Here is a 22195-nt window from a genome sequence, read left to right on the forward strand (position 1 = left end):
TGCTACATAATTGAGGTACAGCAGATAATTCCATGAAAAATAGTTGAGCTAGCAGGCTTATTTTCAGAGTTGGAAACATTAATCCTTTGACAACTTTTCTGCGTCATTAGTTAGCAGGTCAGTGGTGAAGGTGCCAGACATTTTCTGAATGTACTGACAGTACCTTCCCTCGAAGTAAGTGGAAAGAAGATGCTCAGCATTTCCAAAAGTTGTTCAGCATTTTGCAGCTCTTTTCAGTGATGTCAGCTGGCAGGTGATAAAAACCTGAGGTACATGCTGACTTTATTTTAAAGATGGTGACATATGTAAGCTGCTCACGGTGGTTTCCTATGACCAAGGATATGTTTAAAACTGCTAGGAGAGGATACATTTTGAGGTGGAAAAAAACTGCCAAAGCAGGGTTGCTGTTGGTGTGTAAATTGGCGACCATGTCTCTTGCTGATTTATGGGTATTGTTCAGAGCATATTTGATTTCCATTGTTACTACTTTTTGGCTGCTGAAGTTATTACTCAGAACCACACCTGATGATTAATACAATGCTGCCAGGTTATTTATGACTGTACTTTTTCCCTGCACTGTGTTCACAGCTTCACAGGAGTAATGCCGGTTGGAAGAAAGTTTTTTGGGTTTTTTTTCCGTAAGAAAGAAGCACGGCTCTAACACTGCTACGGTCAGCAGCTCCCTCACAGCCGGGCCTCCCTCCACGCCTCCCCTCGGATCTTTTGCGTTTCCCGCTGGATTACACGGTGCCTTCTGTTCCTCGCGGAACGACGTCCGGACCTTCGTTCTCCCCTCGCCCGTTGCACAGACACGGAGCCGTTACGCTCCCCGCAGCCTCCACCACATCTCCTTTCTTCCTTTCACCCCCTTTGGCGACCAGCAGCCCGCCCACCCCTGCAGCGAGCCGCCTCGGGGTCCCGGGGCCCCCCGCAGGCCCCTACCCGGGTCCGCACCACCCCGCAGCCCCGGGGGTGGTGCCGCTGCCGGCCAAAGCCTGACGGGGCGGAGCGCGCCTGCGCTCGCGCCCGCCGCGGCCGATGAGCGGATCAAGCGGCGACCGGGCACCTCCCGCGCGCGCGGGGGGCGGGGCGGAGGAGGAGGAGGAGGAGGAGGAGGAGGAGGAGGAGGGGGGTTGGGGCTCGCGGCTCGCGCGCGCGCGTGTGTGTGTGTGCGCGCGCGCGCGCGCGTGTGTGAGGGAAGGAGGGGCTGGTGCGGCGGGCGGAGCCCGCGGAGGGGCGGGGAGGGGTCCCGGTTGCCGCACACCCCCCGCCCCCCGCATCCGCACGGCCCGGCTGCTCCGCTCCGCCGCGCCTCCCGCCGGACCTGGCTGCGGGGAGAGGTGAGAGAGAGCCAGACGGGGAGGGCGGGGGTCCTCCGCCCCGCCCCGCCGCGCCCCGGGGCCAGAGCCCCCGCCCGCGCCGCAGCTGGGGGCGGGGGCCGTGGGGGCCGTGGTGCCGCCCGGGTCCCTGCCGGTGCGGCGCTGCCGGCGGTGGCCGGAGGAGGTGGTGCGGTGTCACGGCGGTGCCCGTGTGCCGCCTCCCCGCGGGCTGCTGGGCGGGCGGAGGGCGGCTCTGGCAGACCCCCGGGGTCGCCGGTGGCGGCTCGGCCTTGCGGCCGGCCGGGGGCGGTTGTCGCTGAGCCCCGGGGCGGCTCCGCGGTGGCGGCGTCCGGGCGCGGGGCGGCAGCGCTCCCTGGGCGCTGCGGCCGAGCCTGAGCCGTGTATTAAAGCTCGGTTTTATTTTCGAGCGGTGGCGCGCCGCTGTGAAGCCATGTATCTCGGCTTAGGACGTTCAAGCCACTTCAGGATGGACCTGCGTTTATTGCCTTTCTTACGCCTCGGGCCCGCGAGGATCCATAAGCCGGACTGAAAACGGTCGGGTTAAGTACCGAACGCAGTTAAAATTTAGCTCCTTTGATTATCGGTAACCTCCTTCCCCTCGCACTGGGAAAATAATCTTCCGATTGAGCAATGCCCTGGGGAATGAGACCTAAATCCCTATTACTGTCCCTAGTCCCTTATTGCTGCCAGACGCTCTTCTGTATCTTTATTAGCAGGCCTTATAAATGGCTCACTTCCAAAAGAATGCACGCGCATGTAGGCTACAGGCATTTTGCTTAACGTACTTGGTGATAATTCAGATGAGCTTCAGGCATTTGCTTGAAATAATAGTCTTCATAAATTGTATGTTACAGAAATGCTGTATAGAATTCCTTTTCTGAACGGAGGAAAGCCATCGATTCCTGTGTGTCACTGAATGTGTTTCTAACATGAGAATTGCTGCTTGTGAACTACTGTCCAAACAAAACAGAGTTCTTGGGACTGGTGACAAGAAACCTTTTAAAACTGCTGATTTTCATCTGCAAGTTTCATTAACTTCAATCATTTAAACTTAATCACAGGAAATACAAATCCGTTTGATCCATTGAGTGTTAACACAGTTGAGGCCCTGCTGATGCTTGTTTAATACCAACTTGATTTTTGAAATTTTGAGAAGACAGTAGTTGATACCGAGTTGTTAGTCCCCAGCAAATGTTATGGTCAGTAGGAGAAGTGTGTATGGAGTGTTGCTTCCTGCTTCTCTTTGTCAGGTCTGTTCTCCAGCTAGTGAGAGTTTAGAATTGATATAGTACCGGTTTTAAATTAAGGGGGGAAAAAAAGGAGAAGAGAACATGATTTCCACTTGTTGGCTATCAAGTCGCTGTAGAACAGAGTGGTGAAATTCTCCGTGTGCTGTTTTACTTCAGAGTTCCAGGAAAACTTGTGAGGATGTTTGTTGTTTTAGATAGGCAGTAGTTTTTCATCAAAACTCCTGAGCTTTGAAGTAATTTGTTTTGTGATTATACAACTTTCTAAAACTCTGCAGTAGAGTCCTCCTTTCCAGATGTGCATTTAATGCAGTCTGCTTCGAAATTGAAACCAGTTGCAAAAAGATGTGTGATTGTGGTCACTTCTGGGCTCTTTGACTCAATTTTTCTATTGTTCTGGAGTTACGAAGAGGCTATAAGTAAAGTGAATTTGTTGAGACTGATCTAACCTAGATCTAGCAATTAATAGATTTTCTTTTTTCCCCACTTCAATCACGGGGCAGGGAAGGAGCTCCTTTTAAACATTCTGTTCTGTAAAATTAGTTGAAAACTGACTTTTCAGAAAAGGGCCATCCAGCTTGTGGTTTTTTTGTCCATGAATGTGAACTTCTTGCGTATTTCCGTTACTGTTTTATAAATGCTTGTTAACTTTTACAACGTTAAGGTGGAATTTTCTGGTGTTGCAGGAAAAAATACTGGACTTGTACACTTTTTACAGGGTATTGAGTTGGGTCAGAAAGTCAGGCTGATGTGCTGTTCTTTCATGAGTGCTTACTGTATTATCTCAGGGTTTTACTCCAAAGGGAAATAAAATGCTGAAATGAATAGAAAGTAATTTTGGGGGAAAATAAGTTTATTGAAGGTTGATCTTTTCTAGATTGCCTTTTTTTTTTTTTTTAATTCTGTTAGAGTGGTCAAGAAGGATCTTGGGTGATACAGTACTTATCCTATTATGCTTTCGAAAGAAATGTTTGTGCAATTACCTAGTACAAGAAACTATGCATGTTTTGTGTTCTGTGAAGTTGTGTTCCAGCCCCCCCTCCCTCCAATAAATCTTTGCATAGATCACTCAGCCAAGATTTAATAAACAGTATCAAGTCAGTTATTAGGCTTTCATTTCTTCATGGACCACCTGCCCCCCCCCGCCCCCCCCCCCCCCCCCCCATTTCCCACAACTTCTGTTTCCTGAAGCCTGCAGGGGAGTTTTCTAAGGGGTTTTCTCCCTTTCACAAAATCTCTGTCGCTTTAGGCTATCTGTCAAATAATTTATCTATTAGTCTCCTGGGCTTCTCTTTTGGCACAGAAAATAAATTTGTTGCAGGAATTACATGCCATCATATAGTTAAAACTTCCCAATGGGCCAGGCAGCGTTTTTGGGGGGTTTTGTTTTTTGTTTTTTTTTTTAAATGAACCTACATCAAGCTCAAATTTGTGATTGAACAAAGAAGAACAACTTTTAGTGTTCAACAAACCAGAGAATTATAAAGGAAGACAGGAAAAAGACCTTTGTTGCAGAAACAGTGACAGCTATTTTCTGGGAAACAGGATAGTCTTACTACCTAAAAGTGTGGGTTTTTCTTCAGTATATGCAATGTGATAGAAACAGTACAAACAGGGAAGTTGATGATCCTATTCCCCAAACTCTAATGTGGAAATCTTGGTCGGGTGAATTGTGGTTCATGATACACTATGCTGTTAATGGCAGATGTGCTGTTGGGGAGAAGAGGAGCAGTAGCTGAAAGCTTTCTGAGGCAGGTATTTATGCAGTCCCTGTTTTTACAGGAAATGAAACAGTGTAGTTCTTCATCTAGACTGTTACGGTAAATTGGTGAGGAAGTAAAAAAAGTACTGTTAAATGTCAAAGTAATTCTTTACCGAGTGACCTGTCATCTTTTTTTTTTTTCCCCACTTTCCATTCTGATGTGGTCATAATGCTGTTGAATTAATAAAGCTTTTCTATTTTGTTGGACAGCCTTTTCAATTAACTTTTGTTACAACAGGTAGTTGATGGTAATAGTTTGGAAATATATCTCTTTTAAGATCTAAAAGGGGATGGGCACAGTCTTGGTGGTTGTTTTTTTTAAAAAAAAAACCCACAACAACCAAAGTTTTTCTCAAAGGCTTTGATTCATTTTAGAAGACTGTTTCTGGGTTTTGCTTGAGTGATTTCTTGTGCTGTTGTTGTCCTGTTTAACTTCAGCCTGTCAATAGTTTCCTTCCTTCCCTCTGCTGCTTACAGCTCTTTTGCTAACAGAGTGGAGAGTCGTACTCAGAGCTTGTAACTGGAGCAATGTAAAGGGCTTTGTAAGCCTCTTGCTTCTCTTAAAAATGTATGAGCAAATATTGAGACTAATGTTACTTTCAGAAGTTTTCTAGATGTTGAAGGGTCTAATTGTAACCAGAAAGGAGAACAAATAAGTTTTTACTTTTAAAAATTAACATTCACTTTCATGATATTGGGGATTTAAATAGAGATTGAGATATATTGTTCCTGCTTTGTGGACTTGCTTTGACACTGAACTTAAAGAATCTGCATCATTTTGGGAATGTTTTTATAATTTAACTTATCAAAGAGATGGTTTCTCTGCCTAAGAAACTTCATCAGTGTAGACACAGTAGAAGCAGCTCTGTGTAGCTTTATCTTATAACAAACATGTGGCCAGCTCGTGTGAACAGCAAGTTGCATGCTTTTCCAGTAATTTGTCTCAATTCATTTTTGTAATTTCATACCACAGTAGAAGAAGGACTTGGTGGAGCTTGGTGTTTTGAGGACTGTCATTGACTTTTAGAAGGAAGGCATATATGCAGTATTGAACCCTATAAACTGAGCAAGTGATGTTTAGGAAGTAGCGCTGGTAATAGGGCACTGATTAGCAGCAGATATATTACTCAGAAGTGTTTTATTCAGAGTAACTGGTTCTGGAGTGTACACAGTTGAAATCCAGTGCAGTATTTTGTTCTGTTTGTTATAAAACAATGTTTTATTCCATCTGTACTCTACAACAAGAAAATCTGTTGCAGATGTAATGTATATAGTAGCATAAGAAGCCTCTTGAGAACAGCTAAAAGTGTTTGACAGATGGTAAGAGGCATTTGGGATGTGAGATTTTCATTTTGAGGACATAGCTTGGACTTCTGGTGTTAGGAGAGGAATAAATAAACCTTGTTTTCTTCACACTCTTAATTGTGGATGTGAGGTTTTATCTCAGCTTGTTCCCTCAGCACAGGGTGCAGCACTGATCCTTCATCCACTAAAAATGCTACATCTGTCTCTTGGGAAGTTCTTAAGGTTCCAGTGACTTTGACACAGTACAAGAGTGGAGTTGTGTATCTGATCTTCCTCCTTTTTTTTTCATTCAACTATTCATTCATCCATTTGGGAGTGTTCTCATTGCATCTAAGTTCAGGCTAGTTCATATGCTATCTGTATGTTCATACATTTTCCAGTGCAGTAATCCTGTCACCCAGTGTTTGTAGTACTGCAGAAGCTGTTAATATGACTATTCAGTTGAGATAAAGGAAAACAGCTTGTTTTTTCTAGAGTTATCTTTTGCTTCCCTGCAAGCAGAAGCCATGGTATTTTGAAGATTTTTTTAAAAGCCGAGTGGGTTGATTTTTAAAAGGCTTTGGACTTGGGAGTGCAGCTATATTACTGGTCATTTAAACATGTGAAAAAAATGTTTTTATTGGATTTAGTGTTCTTGCACAACTTAGGGAAGCATGCATGTTGTAGGTGACTTCTTTGATTGACAGTTTCAGCTATTTAAGGAATTACGCATCAGAAGAAAATAGATTGGTTTTAAAATTCATGTGTTTAAAGCTGATAGTAAGTGGGTGGTCTAGTGAACGGGGTTGGGTACTTATTTGGTTGTGGCTTGAGCTTTACTTATCTTAGGAGTACCTTTAATAAATTAAAAGATACTTTTCACCTTTTCTTTCCCCTCCAAAGTAACACATAAGGCCTGTAAATGATTTACTTGACTCTTCAAATGGCGGAAGCATCATTCCAAACCTGGCTTTCTCATCTACAGTAAGTCTTTTTCTATGTACCTACAGAAGGCCTCATCTCAGTCGGCATATTTTTCTGCAAAAAGATGTTCTTTAGATGTTGCATTTTTTACAGATGATTTAGAAAGTTAAAGAAAACAGCCTTTTTGTGGTAAATTATAGGTTCAGTTGCTGTCTAGTTCATGAATTATAAAAGATTACTGGCTGTATTCTAAAGGAGAATTGTGACATTTTAAGATTCGTTAAACACTTCTTGCCAGGTACACAGCAAGTTCCTTGGCTTGAAATTTTACATGGGTTTTTTTCTAATTATTGTTAAGACATATAGTAAAAAGGATGCTTTTCCAGGCAAAGTGAGTACTTTTTTAGGTAAAACTTCGGCAATGTTTGTGTACATATTGCATTGACTGATCTCATTTTTTAGTTAATATATTCAGATTTTACGGTATTGCAGTCTTCACAAGTTTAAAAAAAAAGTATGATGATGCTGTAAGTCTGTGATTAGATACTCCTCAAGTGGCACTGAATTAAGAAACATGTTTACTTGAAAGCTTAGCTTCCCTTGTCTAGTTGCGGTACAGTGGAAAAGATCACTTGGTGTGAGAATATGTGGTGACAGATATAAGCCCTTTACAGTACTAAATAACGTATTTTTTTCATTCTTGCACGTTTAATTCCGATGTAAATACCTGCTTATGGGCCACTGTTTTTTCTTTGAAGCAGGCCATAGCATGAGAGGCCCTCCATGGTCTGTTTCTCCAGGTGACGTAAATACTGTAGAGTGGATGCCTGGAGTTAGGCAAAAATACTGCTCCCAGTCACATAAAGCTTTTGAAATAAATCTCCATGAGTTTGTCACCTGCCATGCAAGCTGTTCCTTCCAGACCCATCTCAGAGATGGCTGCCCGAGGGACCTCCTGTGGCATGCTCCTCCTCATGTGTGGGGACCCGTGGTGAAAAGGAGCAGGGTAGGAGTCTTGTTCCTCGGGCAGTGGGACACTGGTGCTGCCGAGAGGAGAAGCAGGGAACGGTTTGTTCGCAGTGGAGGTTTTAGTGCAACTTGTGAACCTTTAGGCTACATAAAGCGAATGCTGTTCTTAAACACAGAAGGGATAGCTAGGATATTGTTTAGACATTAAACCAATGAGTCTGTATAAACTGCAGTTTGTTGTTTTGCAGTTGTGGGAGTCAAATCCTGCAGTGCCGTACTGTACCAGGAGAGTGGGTTTACCATTGTTTGTCACTGGAGAACTAGGCTAAGAGAAGGACTACAGCCCGAAAACAAATATTTAACACGGCTCTAGAAGATCACCAGTCTCCTTCCTTGCGTGACTTTACCTTTGTCCGATAAGGGCTCTGTTATAAGGCTTTTGATGTAAGCAGTTTCTTTTGCCTACTTGAGAGCTCTCATGATGTTTCTTTCAGTATTTTTTCCAGTGGAAAGCAATCACAAGACCAAGTTCATTTGTGTCTCTGAACTGAACTGAGCCAGTTTAGATACCCATTTAGAGGAGTGCAATCAACTACATAATGCATGGAAAAATGTTTTGGTTGAAACAGATGTATTATGACTTGATGTATATAATGCGGTCTATATTAGTTGGGACTGACTCTGAGTGTGAACCATTTAACTTTTTCTTCCTCCACATCCCCACCCTCACATGTGTAGCATGAAGATGAGACAGCTCATTTGCTTGATGGATTCATTTGTTTGTTGTTTCTTAAGCAGTTTACCATTGGTGTATCTCCCGCCCTGTAGACAGGCACAGATAGTCTTTGTGCTTCTTGTATAGGAAGATGGCAGTAGGGCCGACTCTATGTCTGTATTGCCACCTGCAGCCTGGCTGCTGAACATGAAGCTGCATTTGTATGTGTGCTTTACTGAACGCTGGCTCCATGGAGTTACAACTGGGAGCTAAACTAAATGTAATTGGTAAGAGTTGTGCTGGGTGAAGGTGGTGTGAGTGACCAGGGAAGCTTTATTCCAGGCTTTGGTCATTTCCAGGTGAAGAGAGCCTGTGAAGTCCACTAAGCACTTCAGGAAGTGGGCCTCTTTTCCCCTGAATAGTATAATTTAATGGTTTTGGGAGAAGTCACCTGCTCTATGCTCTAATATGACTAGTGCCAGTGTTACTGTGTTTTTACACTAGTCCTGGAAACTGCTGCACTACTCTTTTTGAGGGACTGGTGGACACTCAAGATTGCTGAATTATTTTTTGTTACAATCTACAAGACTGAGTAACTTTTAGAAAGAAATATATACTTTAAATACTTAAAATGCGCTGATCTTATTAATACAGAATCCATGTATAAATACAGAATACAGTATCCACAGACATTAGGATGATGCGTATAGGATCAAGGGAAACTAAGGGAAACTTGAACTTTTTCTAATATACTAGTCCTAGAAATAAATAGGTGGACCTGAGTTGAAATACTAATGTGAAAATGACAAGAACTGAAGAAAAGAGACACAGCTATTGTTCCTTCTAGGAAACAGTTTTTGAGTAATCACTTATGTTTAATCCAAGTCTGAAGGAAACAAAGTTTGCATAGAAGCTGAAACGGAGTTAAAAATTAAAAAAAAGCTTTAAAAGTATTTGTGGAAGACCTCGAATAATAGCTAATGTGATTGGGAGGAAAAAGTGCAGAGGAAAAGTTCTGTAGGCTTGGGTCAGAATCAGGCATCAACTCAGTGTGAATTCATTGTTCCTGATAGTTCAGTCTCTTTGCAGCCATTACACCAACATTGACATGTGGAGGTACAGCACTTCAGCTAAACTTTGTTAAAAGTCTTTGCACTGTAAACCTGAGGCAAATGCAGTGATAATTTGGCTTTGACTAGTCTCTGTGGGCTTGTTACATGCACTGAACAGCCAACGTACATTTATTCTGAGTATAGTATACCAGGTTGTATCTAATTTTGGATAATACGTTAAATTTTGGTAATGTGAGCTGTATAGTTCAGTAACAGGTTATGCTGCAGCAGAAGTTAATGCAAAAATGCTCTCTTCCCTTAATGCTTATTCTTAACGTTTGGGGGGGTGGGAAGAGAGAGGTCTGGGGGAAGTAATTTAGGTCTTGTATTAGGGAGCTAAAATCCAAGGTCTACAAGGGAAGTTTCAGGATCAGTAATAGTGCTTAGACTTGTGTAATTTCCAGCTCTCCACATGCTGGACCATGAGTAATTCTCTGAATAAGGTATGTGCTCTTCTGCTATTTCCATTTCCTATGGGGAGGGCTTACAATGCTCTGTGCTTCTCTGTGGTATTGCCTTCTTTTTTCCTCCCTGATCGTACTCATTTCCAATTCAGGCAATGTCATGAAAGTTATGGTAATGTTAAAAGAGGGGGGCAGAAGGAGGATCGAGGAAGGCTGTTAAATTCTTACGTGAAGCGGCAGGTAGGGTTAATTCAGCGTGACTGAAAATCTGGCCGTGCTGCTTGTAGCTGCTCGTAGCTGTAAGATGGATGTCATGTGCCCATTGCTGATGGGGGAGTATCTTTTTTGTGAGTGAAGAAAACTTGCATCACTTTCCTAACCTAGTGGCCTCTGCCAATGCTGAGGTGGCCTTTTTGCTTCTCTTCCACCCCATCTCTGCATAAGTAGGATGGTGAGGGCCTTTTGCTTGTTAGCTTTATTGAGGAAAAGACATCTGGGATTACTGTTTTTTCCTGTGATACATGACCTGTCTGTTTTCTCCTGCAACTCTAGCTGCCCTGCCTGTACCTATTCCTTGGTTACTTACCATCTCTCTCCTGCGTTGGTCTCCTACACAGATCGTGGTTAAGTTGCTGCAGGGAATTTTCTGTCTCATTTCTTCTAACTCTAGGTACCATCTGACTAAGCATGGCTTTAGCTGTTTTCAGAAGATTATAGTTTTAGAAGAGGCCATGATCATAATTTTGCATTCCCTCCAGATAGCTCAGACACTGTGGAGGACTACTGGCTGGGCTAGGGGACTGTTTTTTGGTTTGTTTTTTTTTTTTTTTTTTAAGTGATATGCTTGCCATGCTAGAGTAATATGTGCTGTCTGTGTGTGATACAGACACTGCCTGTGTAGTACCTGCTTTACTGCAAGGACTTGCTTAACCTGTAGAACATAATTTGCCAGTGTGCATATATGTATTTGTGTGTATAAAAGAAGAGTACTAGTAGTGTGTTAGAAGCAGATAACCTCCTATAAACTGCTGGCTGGCAGTTGTCAGTGCAGGGCTCTCAGCTAGGTCTTTAGGCTAGCGCAACAGTAGGGGTAGCTGTGACCTGAAATCCTTCATGTTATTTGCAGTCTCCTTTAGAAAAAGCAACTTTGATTAATCCGTATGATGCAAACTGTAGACTTTGAGGGCACCTCTTTGCTTTGATTAGTGTGTTTTAAAAAAATTTTGAAGTTGAGTCTGCACCATACATGAGAAGTTGCATTTCTAAGCCCATAATTCTAGCTTCAAAATTTACACTGAAGATTTTGCTAAGCTGTCCATTATGACCTGTTGGAGACTGGAAGATTCATGTATTAGTACATATTTCCTGTACTGAAATTCTAATTTTATAATGTTTCTTTTGTGATGAAATGAAAATCTCATCATTAATTAAAACGTAGTCTTTGTGATTGTAGAGAAAAGCCAATAAACTAACATTTGAATCATTTTATACGCAGAATGAAGGACCCCACACTAGCCTACCTGTAAAGATTTACTGCTTGCTGTTTTTAAAAACAGTACCTTGATTCTAACTTGCAAATAGGATTGTTATAATACTTAACTGTCACTAACCTGGGCTGCCTTGAGAAGAGACTGAATCAGCCTTAATGCAAACTACATTAAAATACCAGAATAGAAAATCATTAGGAAAAATGTGCTTAAGGCCTGTGATATTTACTAGTAAAAAGAAACCTCCTCTACACTAATGCCGATTCTATCTATTTGAATAATGCACAAAATTACTGTGTATAAGGAGAGGTTTTAGGATAGATTTTTGAAATCATCAAGAATGAATGTTCTCCCTTGATGAAAAAAGTTCTCCTTTCATTAGAAAAGAAAGCCTGCAAAGGCAAAGAAGCACCAAGTAGAAAGCTAATACATGCTAATCAAGGTAGAAAACAGAATGGAGAGCAACAAACTGCCCTATAAAATGAGGGAAGAACTGATGAAAAATAAACCTGAGAGAGTGTACGGATGGGTCTGTACCATGTCAGCTACTTGAATTAAATATTAACTATACACGCTTACTGTCAGTGCTTTAAGGAACAGCACTTGATATTCCTCCTTATGCGTAAGAGTAGTATTTTCTTTGAAGCTTAATGATCGGTTCCTTTCAGTGTCATCAACTCCATTTGGTTCTCAGATTGGAACAGGAAAACATGCTTTCTTTTTGTGTAAACTAAGAACTAGTGTAAGAAAATGAGGCCTGTCATGTGAGAGGGTTTGTATTTTGGTGGTTTTGCTTTGTTTTATTTTTTAAATTTGTAGAAGACTTCTGTTCGCTGTTGGATCACAGGTTACAAATCATGCTACTTTGGTTTTCAGAGCCATGTTCTTGTTGAACTAAAACAACCTTTAGTATTTTTTTCCCCTGTTTTTGGCATATGAACTATGTCTTCAGTGAACTGTAAAAAGTTGTCCTTTTACATCTTATTGTTGATTTCTACTTTCTTCCCAAACAGAGCTTGATTTTTACGAAAAAGAAGATTAAAGATCTGGTAAGTGGTTATTATTTTCAAGCATAATAAACCAGCGAATGTATGTTGTAGCGTTTATTGAGTATAAATATCTATTTTTTGTTAATAAAAAGTGTCCAGAACAAATTTTTTATGCATAGTTTTTGACTATTTTATTAACTATCAAATGATATTTGATCCCTCTTTATGAAATTAAGAAAACTGGTTGTGTTTTGCATATTTTAAGCCACTTTTCTCTGTGACCAATGTTTTTGTAAATACAACCCACTTATGAACAGGACTTGTGTTACCTTGTAATGTAAATATACTGGAATAACCTCTGTTTTATTAGTTGTCATAAGCAGCGTAGATGGAATCAGGGCATGAATAAAATAAGGCAAAAGTCAACATTCAGCTGTACTGTTTCAGTTGCTCTATTCTGTGAATGCTTCCAAGTATAGCCTGTCGTCTTTCACTCAAAAATAGAATAAATTACTTATCTTTACATCCTATGTAGATTAAATATTTTCCAATAGGAAGCTTAGAAAAATATGTTGCAGATGTTGCTCTACTTACCTTCCTGCATTGTAGTGGTTCTTTCTTCCCTTACATGGATTTATTTCTGAACTCTGTTCCTTAATTATTCTGTATAAAAAATTGTTTAATCCTTCTTCCTCATTACAGGTACAAGAATTCTTTATGCCTCTGAAATTCTTACCAGCACGACAGTTCTCATGATGTGAACAGTTAAAAATCTTTTCTTTCTGTCCAATACATCTGTTGTTCTTCAGCAGAACTGATAACACTATCTTATGTTCAGGTTGCTGAAGATCCAGCAGAGAAATTACACTACTGCATGGCTTAGTCTGCTTTCAGAAAGAGAACTCTTCTGTAACACAGTGGTGACTCGGTGTTGCTCAGTAGCAATGAGAGGCTCAAGCCTCTCAAATCTCTGGATCTTTTAGTTTTTCACAGAATCACAGAATCATTCAGGTTGGAAAAGACCCTTGGGATCATCGAGTCCAACCATCAGCCCTACTCTACAAAGTTCTCCCCTACACCATATCCCCCAACATCTCATCTAAACGACCCTTAAACACATCCAGGGATGGTGACTCCACCACCTCCCTGGGCAGCCTATTCCACTGTCTGACCACTCTTTCTGTGAAAATTTTTTTCCTAATGTCCAGTCTGAACCTCCCCTGTTGGAGTTTAAAGCCATTCCCCCTTGTTCTGTCACTAATCACCTGTGAGAAGAGACCAGCACCAACCTCTCTACAATGTCCTTTCAGGTAGGTGTAGAGAGTGATGAGGTCTCCCCTCAGCCTCCTCCTCCTCAAACTGAACAGTCCCAGCTCTTTCAATCACTCCTCATAGGATCTGTTCTCTAGGCCCTTCACCAGCTTCGTTGCCCTCCTCTGCACTCGCTCCAGCACCTCGATATCTCTCTTGTATTGAGGTGCCCAAAACTGGCCACAATACTCCAGGTGTGGCCTCACCAGTGCAGAGTACAGGGGAACTATCACCTCCCTACTTCTGCTGGTCACACTATTTCTAACACAAGCCAGGATGCCGTTGGCTTTCTTGGCCACCTGGGCACACTGCTGGCTCATGTTCAGCTGCTTGTCAATTAGAACCCCCAGATCCTTCTCTTCCAGACAGCTCTCCAGCCACACCTCCCCAAACCTGTAGCCATGCAGGGGGTTGTTGTGGCCCAAGTGCAGGACCTGGCACTTGGCCTTGTTGAAGCTCATCCCGTTGACGTTGGCCCATCAATCCAATCTATCCAAGTCTCTCTGTAGAACCTTCCTATCCTCGTGCAATCAACATTCCCGCTTGAGTTGGTGTCATCTGTGAACTTACTGACGATACACTCTATGTCCTTATCAAGATCATCAGTAACGATGTTGAACAGAAATGGTCCCAACACCCAGCCCTGAGGAACACACTTGTGACCGGCCACCAGCTGGATTTAACCCCATTGACCACCACTCTCTGGGACCGTCCAGCCAGTGCTTGATCCAGCAGACCATTCGCTCATCCAGGCCATGAGCAGCCAGTTTTTCTATGAGAATTCTATGGGGAACTGTGTCGAATGCTTTTCGAAAATCCAGGTAGACAATATCCACAGCTTTTCCCTCATCCAGTTGTCGGGTCATCTTGTCATAGAAGGAGATTGGGTTTGTCAGGCAGGACCTGCCTTTCATAAACCCATGCTGACTAGGCCTGATCCCCTGGTTGTCCATTATATGACCTTTAATGGCATTCAAGATGACCTGCTCCATGACCTTCCCTGGTACTGAGGTCAGACTGACAGGTCTGTAGTTTCCTGGATCCTCCTTTCTGCCTCTCTTGTAGATGGGTGTTACATTTGCCACCCTCCAGTCCAATAGGACCTCCCCAGTTAGCCATGACTTCAGGTAAATCATGGAAAGGAGCTTGGCGAGCACATCTGCCAACTCTTTCAGCACTCTTGGGTTTTTGTTTATAAACCTCAGGAGGCTAAGACTTGTGTGCATCTTAAGTAAACAGTGTAAAGGGTAACTTGACTGTGTATTGTTCGTGAGAACTATAGACTAAGTACAATGAGTTTTTATTTTTTAAAAAGAATCTGAATACAGAATATTGTCTGGCAGTTGACCTTTTGTGAAGATGGTATATACAAAAGCATTTGTACTGGGAGGCATGGTAGAGGAAAGGGAAACTAGAGTGACAGAGACCTGACGTTACTCTCAATGTATAGTGTCCAGAAGTGCTAGCTGAAACGTGTCTGAGATACTGCATGTAAGTCTGGACTGTTATTCATTGTACACATTTTTGTAGACCTTTTTGTGGGTTTAAAAAGAATGCTTACATTTCCAGTGTTAACAATCAATTTAATTTCATCAGGTTTTTTTTACTGTTTGTTTCTCATAAGTGATTAAAATGTAAACGGCTTGCTTAGCAGATATTTCTATCTTAAAAATGCAGATTTAAGAAGCTTGAGTTGTCTTTCTTGCAAGATGAGTAGCATCTGTTGTGATTCATACGGCTTTAAGGTGTTGGGGAAAGTGGTGTAGAAGCAAGCTCTTGACTTGTAGAATGATTTTCTGAATATAGTTTAGTGCCTTGATAGAGAAGATGATTAAATTTGAGCCTCTATCTGTGAATTCTTGGATGGAGGGAAGGGACACAGTTTTTTGGTTGTGTGGTTTTTTTGGTTAGGGAGCAGCTGGTATTTTCATGGCTTGCAACTTTCTATAGCTGACCTTCCGCAGCCTACACCGTGGGTTCAGAGAGCGGAAATTCTAAAGTAGTGAAAAGTAATTGCTAAACAAGTTTCATGTTGGTGAAAACTTGGAAAAAGACCTGAGTGAAGGAAGGTGTGTGTCCGTGATTGGGGTTTTAACTTGCAATCTGAAAGCCCTCATTGAATCCTCACCCCCTTCTTCAGTGTCAAGTGTCCCAAGAGTTGAGTCTTGGAGGAGAAGAGAAGAGGTGATGGGACTTCTCTATTATGACTTAAGGGTGTAGTAGATAGAATTTTCCACCTTCACTCAGCATCTGCTCTCTTCTTGTGACACAATGTTGCTGTTGCTCATCCATAGGGAATGAAAGCCTGCTTTAGCTCTGGTGGGCTTATTCTCCATATATTATATGGATATATAGGATCATTTGCTTGAAATTTATTCTATGTTTTAAAAAAATTGATTTTTTTTTTTTTTTTATTTCTACTTTTGTCCTGTTGAGGCCATCTTTTAGACAATTCCTCTGTGTCATTAACTGTTTTGGTTATACTTGTCTGACACCTCTAAATGCCTTTTTTTCATCCCAGCTTTATTCTCAGGTTTCTGCTTGGATAACCATGTTGTTTAGCATCACACACAATTACCTTGCCTTACAGTCTTCTGCCATGTTCATAATAGTTTTATCTTTAACCCCATGTACCTCTCTCTTTCTTCTTTCATTTAAGCATATGATAGCATATTTGTTTTTCTTCTTGGCTGCTATCCTACCTGTCTTAGCAACTCAGAAACCTAGTAGTGTTCTTCTGCTTTACTTTCTCTGGAGAAAAATACATGTGTTCACTGATTCGAGCTTGCCAACATACACGCATATTTTGCTGTTGTGAAATTTTAAATGTCTCTGCCTGAATGCTGTGCATGGCAATATTTGCTGCTTAACTTGTGAAGATCATGCTATTGTAACAGTGTGGGAGAAGCTGCAGTGGAGGTGTTTATGTCAGTAAGTGTTTGTCAGCTCCCTCCCCAAACAAATTACTGTACAAGGAAAAATAGTAACACTCTACTCCACCCAGTACTGTATCCGGGGAGGTTATCAGCGTAAATTTATTTGCTAGGACTTTACTTGTAGGAGCCCTACTGCTGATACTCTGGTGGAATGCAGTGATATCTGCTGCAGTCTTGGACTCTGTTACATTCGCAGACTTAACAAAGATGCCATGTTATTGTGTCTTGGCTTCTGTTCCTCCTTCATCATCGTTTCTCATGCCTCTTGTAGTTCCCAGAAAATGTTTTGCTGAGTAGCGATGACAGTAATTTTGATCATAAGAGAAGCAGGCTGTCCTTTCTCATAGGAAGTGGAAGTGCTGGTCTTTTATGAATTCTGATTTGTGAGCCTTATGATGAGAAGCTGTCATGCTTGGTGTCCTGGGAGAACCTGTTTGAGCTACCGTTTGTGTACTTCACTTGAGATGCCTAATGAGGCTGACAGCTAGGAGAGAGATTTTAGCTGGGGGAGCACTGACATTGCTGTTGAGGTGGTTCCTAAAACTTTTGATCTGTTAGTGATTGAGCCATTTTTCTACTCTTTATGAAATAAATATGAACCCACCATGATGGCAGCATGGGATTTTCAGAGTTGTGCTCTTAATTCAATCTGTGCAGCAGAATCTGTAAGAGTTATAGCAATGGAATATAGCATCTTTTCCTCTTCTCAAAGAACTCCAGTTAAAATTTTAGGAAGAAGGGGAATTATAGGTCAAGGCTGTATCGATCTGAATGCATGTGACTTAAAGTTTTCCAAGAATGAGCAGTGGTTCATTTTTGTGAAGCTCATGCCATGCATGTGAAGTGCTAAGGCTTGGACAGCAGGCCGAAGCCAGAGTTGACCTGTAGATGAATCCTGTATATTTTATAACTGATAACCATTGTGCTAGTAGGTATTGTACTAGGTTATAACAAACCACCTACGCTGATGTAAAAAGTGCTAAAGTGCTGAAGTATTGAAGCCTGAACAACAGGCCCTGAGCCAAAGCTGCTAACTTAATACGTAGTCATTAGCAAAATATGTATGCTTGTTAATGAAAGATGAGGCTTAAACATCATAAAACATGTCTATCCTGAATATATCTTTATCCTTCTTTGTGTGTGAGTAAGTTAACAAGGCTATGGAGCCAGTTGTCCGGCCTTGTGACCAGATGTGTGACCTTGCTCATAAATAAATTAGATAAGCAGGAAACTCCCTTAGCTTCTCCCTTGAGCCCTGGCCAGGCTCTGGGGGGGAATCTAATGTGAGAGTGAAACCAGATGTTTCCGCTCAAAACAAAGGTGCCAGCTATTCTGGCTTGCTGATTTTTGGGTATATAAGGCTGGACCCGCTCACAGCGACTTCGGATGCCTCACCTACGGGTGGACGCACTGCGTAGGATTTCCCACTTGCCGGGACAGGCTCTCCAAATCCTCGCTGTAACCGGGGCTGCCCAGCGACTGCAGATCTGGATGATGGTAACATATGCAAGTGGTGATGTATCTTTCTTAATCACTATGCTCTCTCTCAGGTAGTAATGATGTGATGCATTACCCTGTATTTTCCTATTTGTTTGCTTTAAGTCCTATTTGTTTGCCTTGAGTGCACTATTCTGTCTTTTCTTACTGCATGTTTTCTGTATTACTCTGTTACATTATTCAGTTATCCCCAATAAAATATGCCTACTCTTTTCACTGTGGTGTCCAAGTTTAATAGGCATCCTTAAGCAGCAAAACAGTGTGTCGTGAAGTGGGCAAAGTCGCCTTTTAGACAAAAATGACTCCTTCTGGGAGGTTCTGCACAGAGAGCTTGTTGCTGATGGACTAGGGCCATCTTAAAGGAAGGAGTTGGAGAGATTAGCGTGAAACTCAGGTGTTTGCTTTGCAGGCCAGTATTTTCTGGAAAGTCTGTGCCCTGGTTCCAGGCAGATTGAAAGCCCAGAGTATCCTACACCAGAACAGTACTTTCTAGTCAGGAATTTGAGGCTATTACATAAAACTTACTTTGATTTTGATCAGCTGAAGTAAAATGTCTGAGTGTGCTCAAATCCCATACACAGGAAGAGTTTGTTGTGGGTTTTAAGGATATTATCTCACCTGCAGTAACTTAAAACTTTTTATGTTTAGCTGGCATTATGGTACATATATTTAGCTAGTTGGCTGAGAAGGGACCAAGATTTTGGTTTTCAAATTAATACATCTTGCATAATTTATTACTACGTACAATATGTTTTGCAAATGCTTAAGCTGAAGATTCTTGCAGCAACCTTACAGTATCTTCTGTATATTGTACTACTTAGCCCCAGGTTAAGGTAGAGAGCTGAGCTGTGTAGAATACTGCCATCTACAGCACAGCTATGTACAATAGCAGTCAAGGAGTTAAATGCTTGAAATATGTTTAACTTGATGTGAAGATGATTCTCACTTTTAGCCACCTTATAAAGGGGCTGCTTTCAAAATGAGTAGTTAATTCAAGCTTGTGTAAATACCTGGACAGATGCTAGCTGAGCAGATATATTGTGTATATGTGAAAAGAAATGAAAAAAATGGAAAAAAAAATTAATGCCACTCTGAACTCCAGTAGTGAATGAAGTTATACTAAGATATAGCACATAGATCACTGGAAACAAAATTCTGATGTTAAAACTGAGTAATAACAATAAAATGGTGATAATAATCTCAGATTTGCTAGAGAGTCAGAAATCACTTCACCTATTTTTCCTTTGGTTGAAAAAGTTATGCTTCTACCTAGTGTTTCAACTAGAAAAAAACCCCATGAATTTATTTGCTCTGACACTGAACGCTAATATGATGATTAATGTGAAGGAGTAGATGCAACAAGACACTATAGAGATGCAGATTTTTCTTCTGTTGTCATGATGTGACAGCCTCATACACAGAAGAGCATGGAAGAATTGTGATGTTATTAAGAGAGCAGCGTTTCATACCTGGCTTAAAATCTTATAGTATAATGTGCATTTCAAGCTCAGGTGGTAAAGTGTGGAAACCAGGAACGATAGTAATTTACTTTTAAGCAAAGCTGCAGAGTACTTTTGGTCTGCACCTGTGACAGTATTTGTCATGCAAAATAGCTCTAGTTCAGAGTCTGGATATTCTGAAAGGCTTTTGTAAGTGGCTGGGTATTGGTCTACTGTAATCTTTCGTTCCTTTCATTATTTAGGCGTGTGACTATAATCTTCTATGCCCTTCATTATTCAGGGGTGTGGTAGTAGAATAACATAGTGATTGCAACAAAACCAAGGGGTTGAAAAAAAAACCTGATCCATCAGCTAGAGATCCACATGCATCTGAATTTCATGGCAGGTCAACATGTTTTCTTTTGTGAGAAGAAATTGGAAAGTTGCTAAAAATGTTTTTGTCTCAACAATGAAAAAAATTTAATATTCAACAAAATGTTTTAAAAGTTCAGAACCACTTTTGATCAGTTTAGAGCACTTCGTGTGTCTAAACTAGAATGCTGCCACTTGAAAATGGGCAATTGCTTGAAGTTTTATGGTGTTTCTTATTATTTTAAAGACAGTTGGATTTACAGAGGTGATCTCCAAGGACACTCTACCACTCTTAAATGTTCTTTTATATTTTTTTAATGAAACTTTCAATATGTAGGCTTTTACTTGGCTGTGAGGTCTCTCTGAAGCCTTACCTTGCAATTAAGTATTGTAGCCCAGGATTTTCCATGCTTTTCACATCTAGGAAAGAAGCAGTTAGAGAGAAAAATGAGAATTCCAGGTCCATCTGCCTGTCTAGTCGTCCTGCTAATTTAGAAATGGCAACCATAGAAAAAGCAGGTTTGGCAACATAAATCTGAAGTAACTTTCCTTGTCAATATTCAATCCAAAAGGCAGAATGAATATGGATACCTTGCTGGGGGAGAATGAAGTTAAGCTCTGTGAACGTGAACTGTGCTGTGCGAGCTGAGAATGAATTCTGGCCCATATCAGTAGGATTAATATCTATTGTTATAGATAAGAATGAGAAAGTAAAATCAAACTTCGTAGCCCACCTAGCTCATCTTTATCCTTTGTTTCTATGCCTATTTTTTCTGTTAAAACTTCAATTTTGCAAGAATCAAAGAGTCCCCTTCATCAACCTTAAATGTTTCAGTCTTGGTGGAGAATTGAAGAGTTCTTCGGTTCTCTTTAAAGTGCAATTTATTTATGAATTATGATTTTTACTAACTAACAGATCCTTGAAGGTGTCTGAGACAATTGTGCTTTGCTGCTTTTTTTAATTGAATGCAGTATGCCATTCTCCAGTCCCAAAGTGGATAGACTGCTTAGCATTTTAATTGGTTTTCAAGCTGAATTCAGCTTTAATGTTCAAGGCCAAAGACAGGGTTGTGAAGGTTAATTATACTTATCAACATTTGGAGACCGTCGATTCTCATTGTATATGAAGTGTTGGCACAGTGCTTTTCTCTGGGGGGTGAATTGGCTTATTACTTCATGATGTAACTGGAATGCTTCTGTGCTTATCTTGGTTAGGTGGTTTTGATGGATAAGCTTCTAGGTTATTTTACAGTTTTGTGCTTATAAATGGCATTGAAATATGCAAGGGACTATTCACTTAAATTTTATGAAGTTACTAGCCCTCATGGAGTTATTGGGTCTTAATTTCATATTTCATGCATGTTGTAGACAATCTGGATATAAAAAAACTCAAGTTATGAATGTTGAAGACTTCCTAAAAGCTATCAGAGGAGTGTAAAATGTGCCATTGCATTAAGAACTACTACTGCCTTCTTGTGTTTCTTCCTCAAGTTGTGATCATTAGGAGGAGAGGACAGGTCATCCCTCTCCAAATTCTGTTGAGGGCTGCAAAACAAAGAAATGAAATCCTTTCTTACAGGAAAAATTATACATGGCAAGGTGTTTTTGAGGTTAAGGGGCTCTGCGCACTTGTTGCTTTCATTGAAATCAGTATTACATGTGTTTTTGCTTGACAATTTTGGGTCAAAAACCCAAACCAACTAACATGTATTCTCCTACATGTTCATTATGAGACTTCATGGAGAAATCAGAGTTTTTAATCGTTAAAGTTTCTAGTTGTAAGTACAGTGTACTTCCTGAAGTTCACTGGTTTGTAGCTGTGACCACTGGTTTTGGATATTCAGTCTGGGCACTCAGTTAATAATGCATTGAAAATGCAGGACACAAGATTTCAGCAGTCACCCCTTTTAGCATAGCACATGGTTGGAAACGCATAGTGACAGTTATTCTTACAGCTACTTCTGCAGGAAATCTGAACAGGTACATTCAGTTTTTCTCCTGACATCTCAGTGCCGTGTGTGAAAATGAGTGTCAGAGATGGGACGGTTGGCTAGGAGTAAGTTGGGACATACATTTCTGTTCAGTTATAGCTCTGAGACCTGAGCTTTTGCTGCCTAGCTCCATTTACATTGTGAAGCATGGAAATTAGTGTTTCATTCTTTTCCTAAATGCTAGACTTTGGAGTACATGGGTGAGCTGCCTTCAAGGGAATAAAATGTGTAACATGATACTTAGAGGTGTAGTTAACTGTTGTGTCAGAGATAGAGGGTATTGAATTGCTTTATGCTAATGTTATCTTGGTGGTTAAGCTAGTGTTATCTTGGTATTGCGTGTGATTTTAAATGTGAAAGTAAACTATGAAATGCTATTAAACTGATAACTCTTGTCAGTTTTGGTGACAATATTG

The 22195-nt window shown here is 41.1% G+C and overlaps 1 protein-coding gene across 9 annotated transcripts in view; it reads left to right on the forward strand.

The window, feature by feature from the left end:
• Positions 1-1168: 1168 nt before the first annotated feature.
• Positions 1169-22195, forward strand: part of OSBPL8 (oxysterol binding protein like 8) — a 95281-nt gene continuing 74254 nt past the window's right edge. For 4 of the 9 annotated variants that reach the window (XM_074827190.1, XM_074827181.1, XM_074827185.1 and 1 more), the window contains exons 1-2: positions 1169-1340; positions 12258-12293. The gene's annotated coding sequence lies outside the window, so the exon portion shown is untranslated. Of the gene's footprint in view, positions 1341-1747; positions 1875-6598; positions 6618-12257; positions 12294-22195 lie in introns of those variants that run through there. The other 5 variants (XM_074827184.1, XM_074827186.1, XM_074827193.1 and 2 more) reach the window with 4 other exon arrangements.

Source organism: Strix aluco, chromosome 5 (assembly GCF_031877795.1).
Source record: "Strix aluco isolate bStrAlu1 chromosome 5, bStrAlu1.hap1, whole genome shotgun sequence".
NCBI classification, from domain to species: Eukaryota; Metazoa; Chordata; class Aves; order Strigiformes; family Strigidae; genus Strix; species Strix aluco.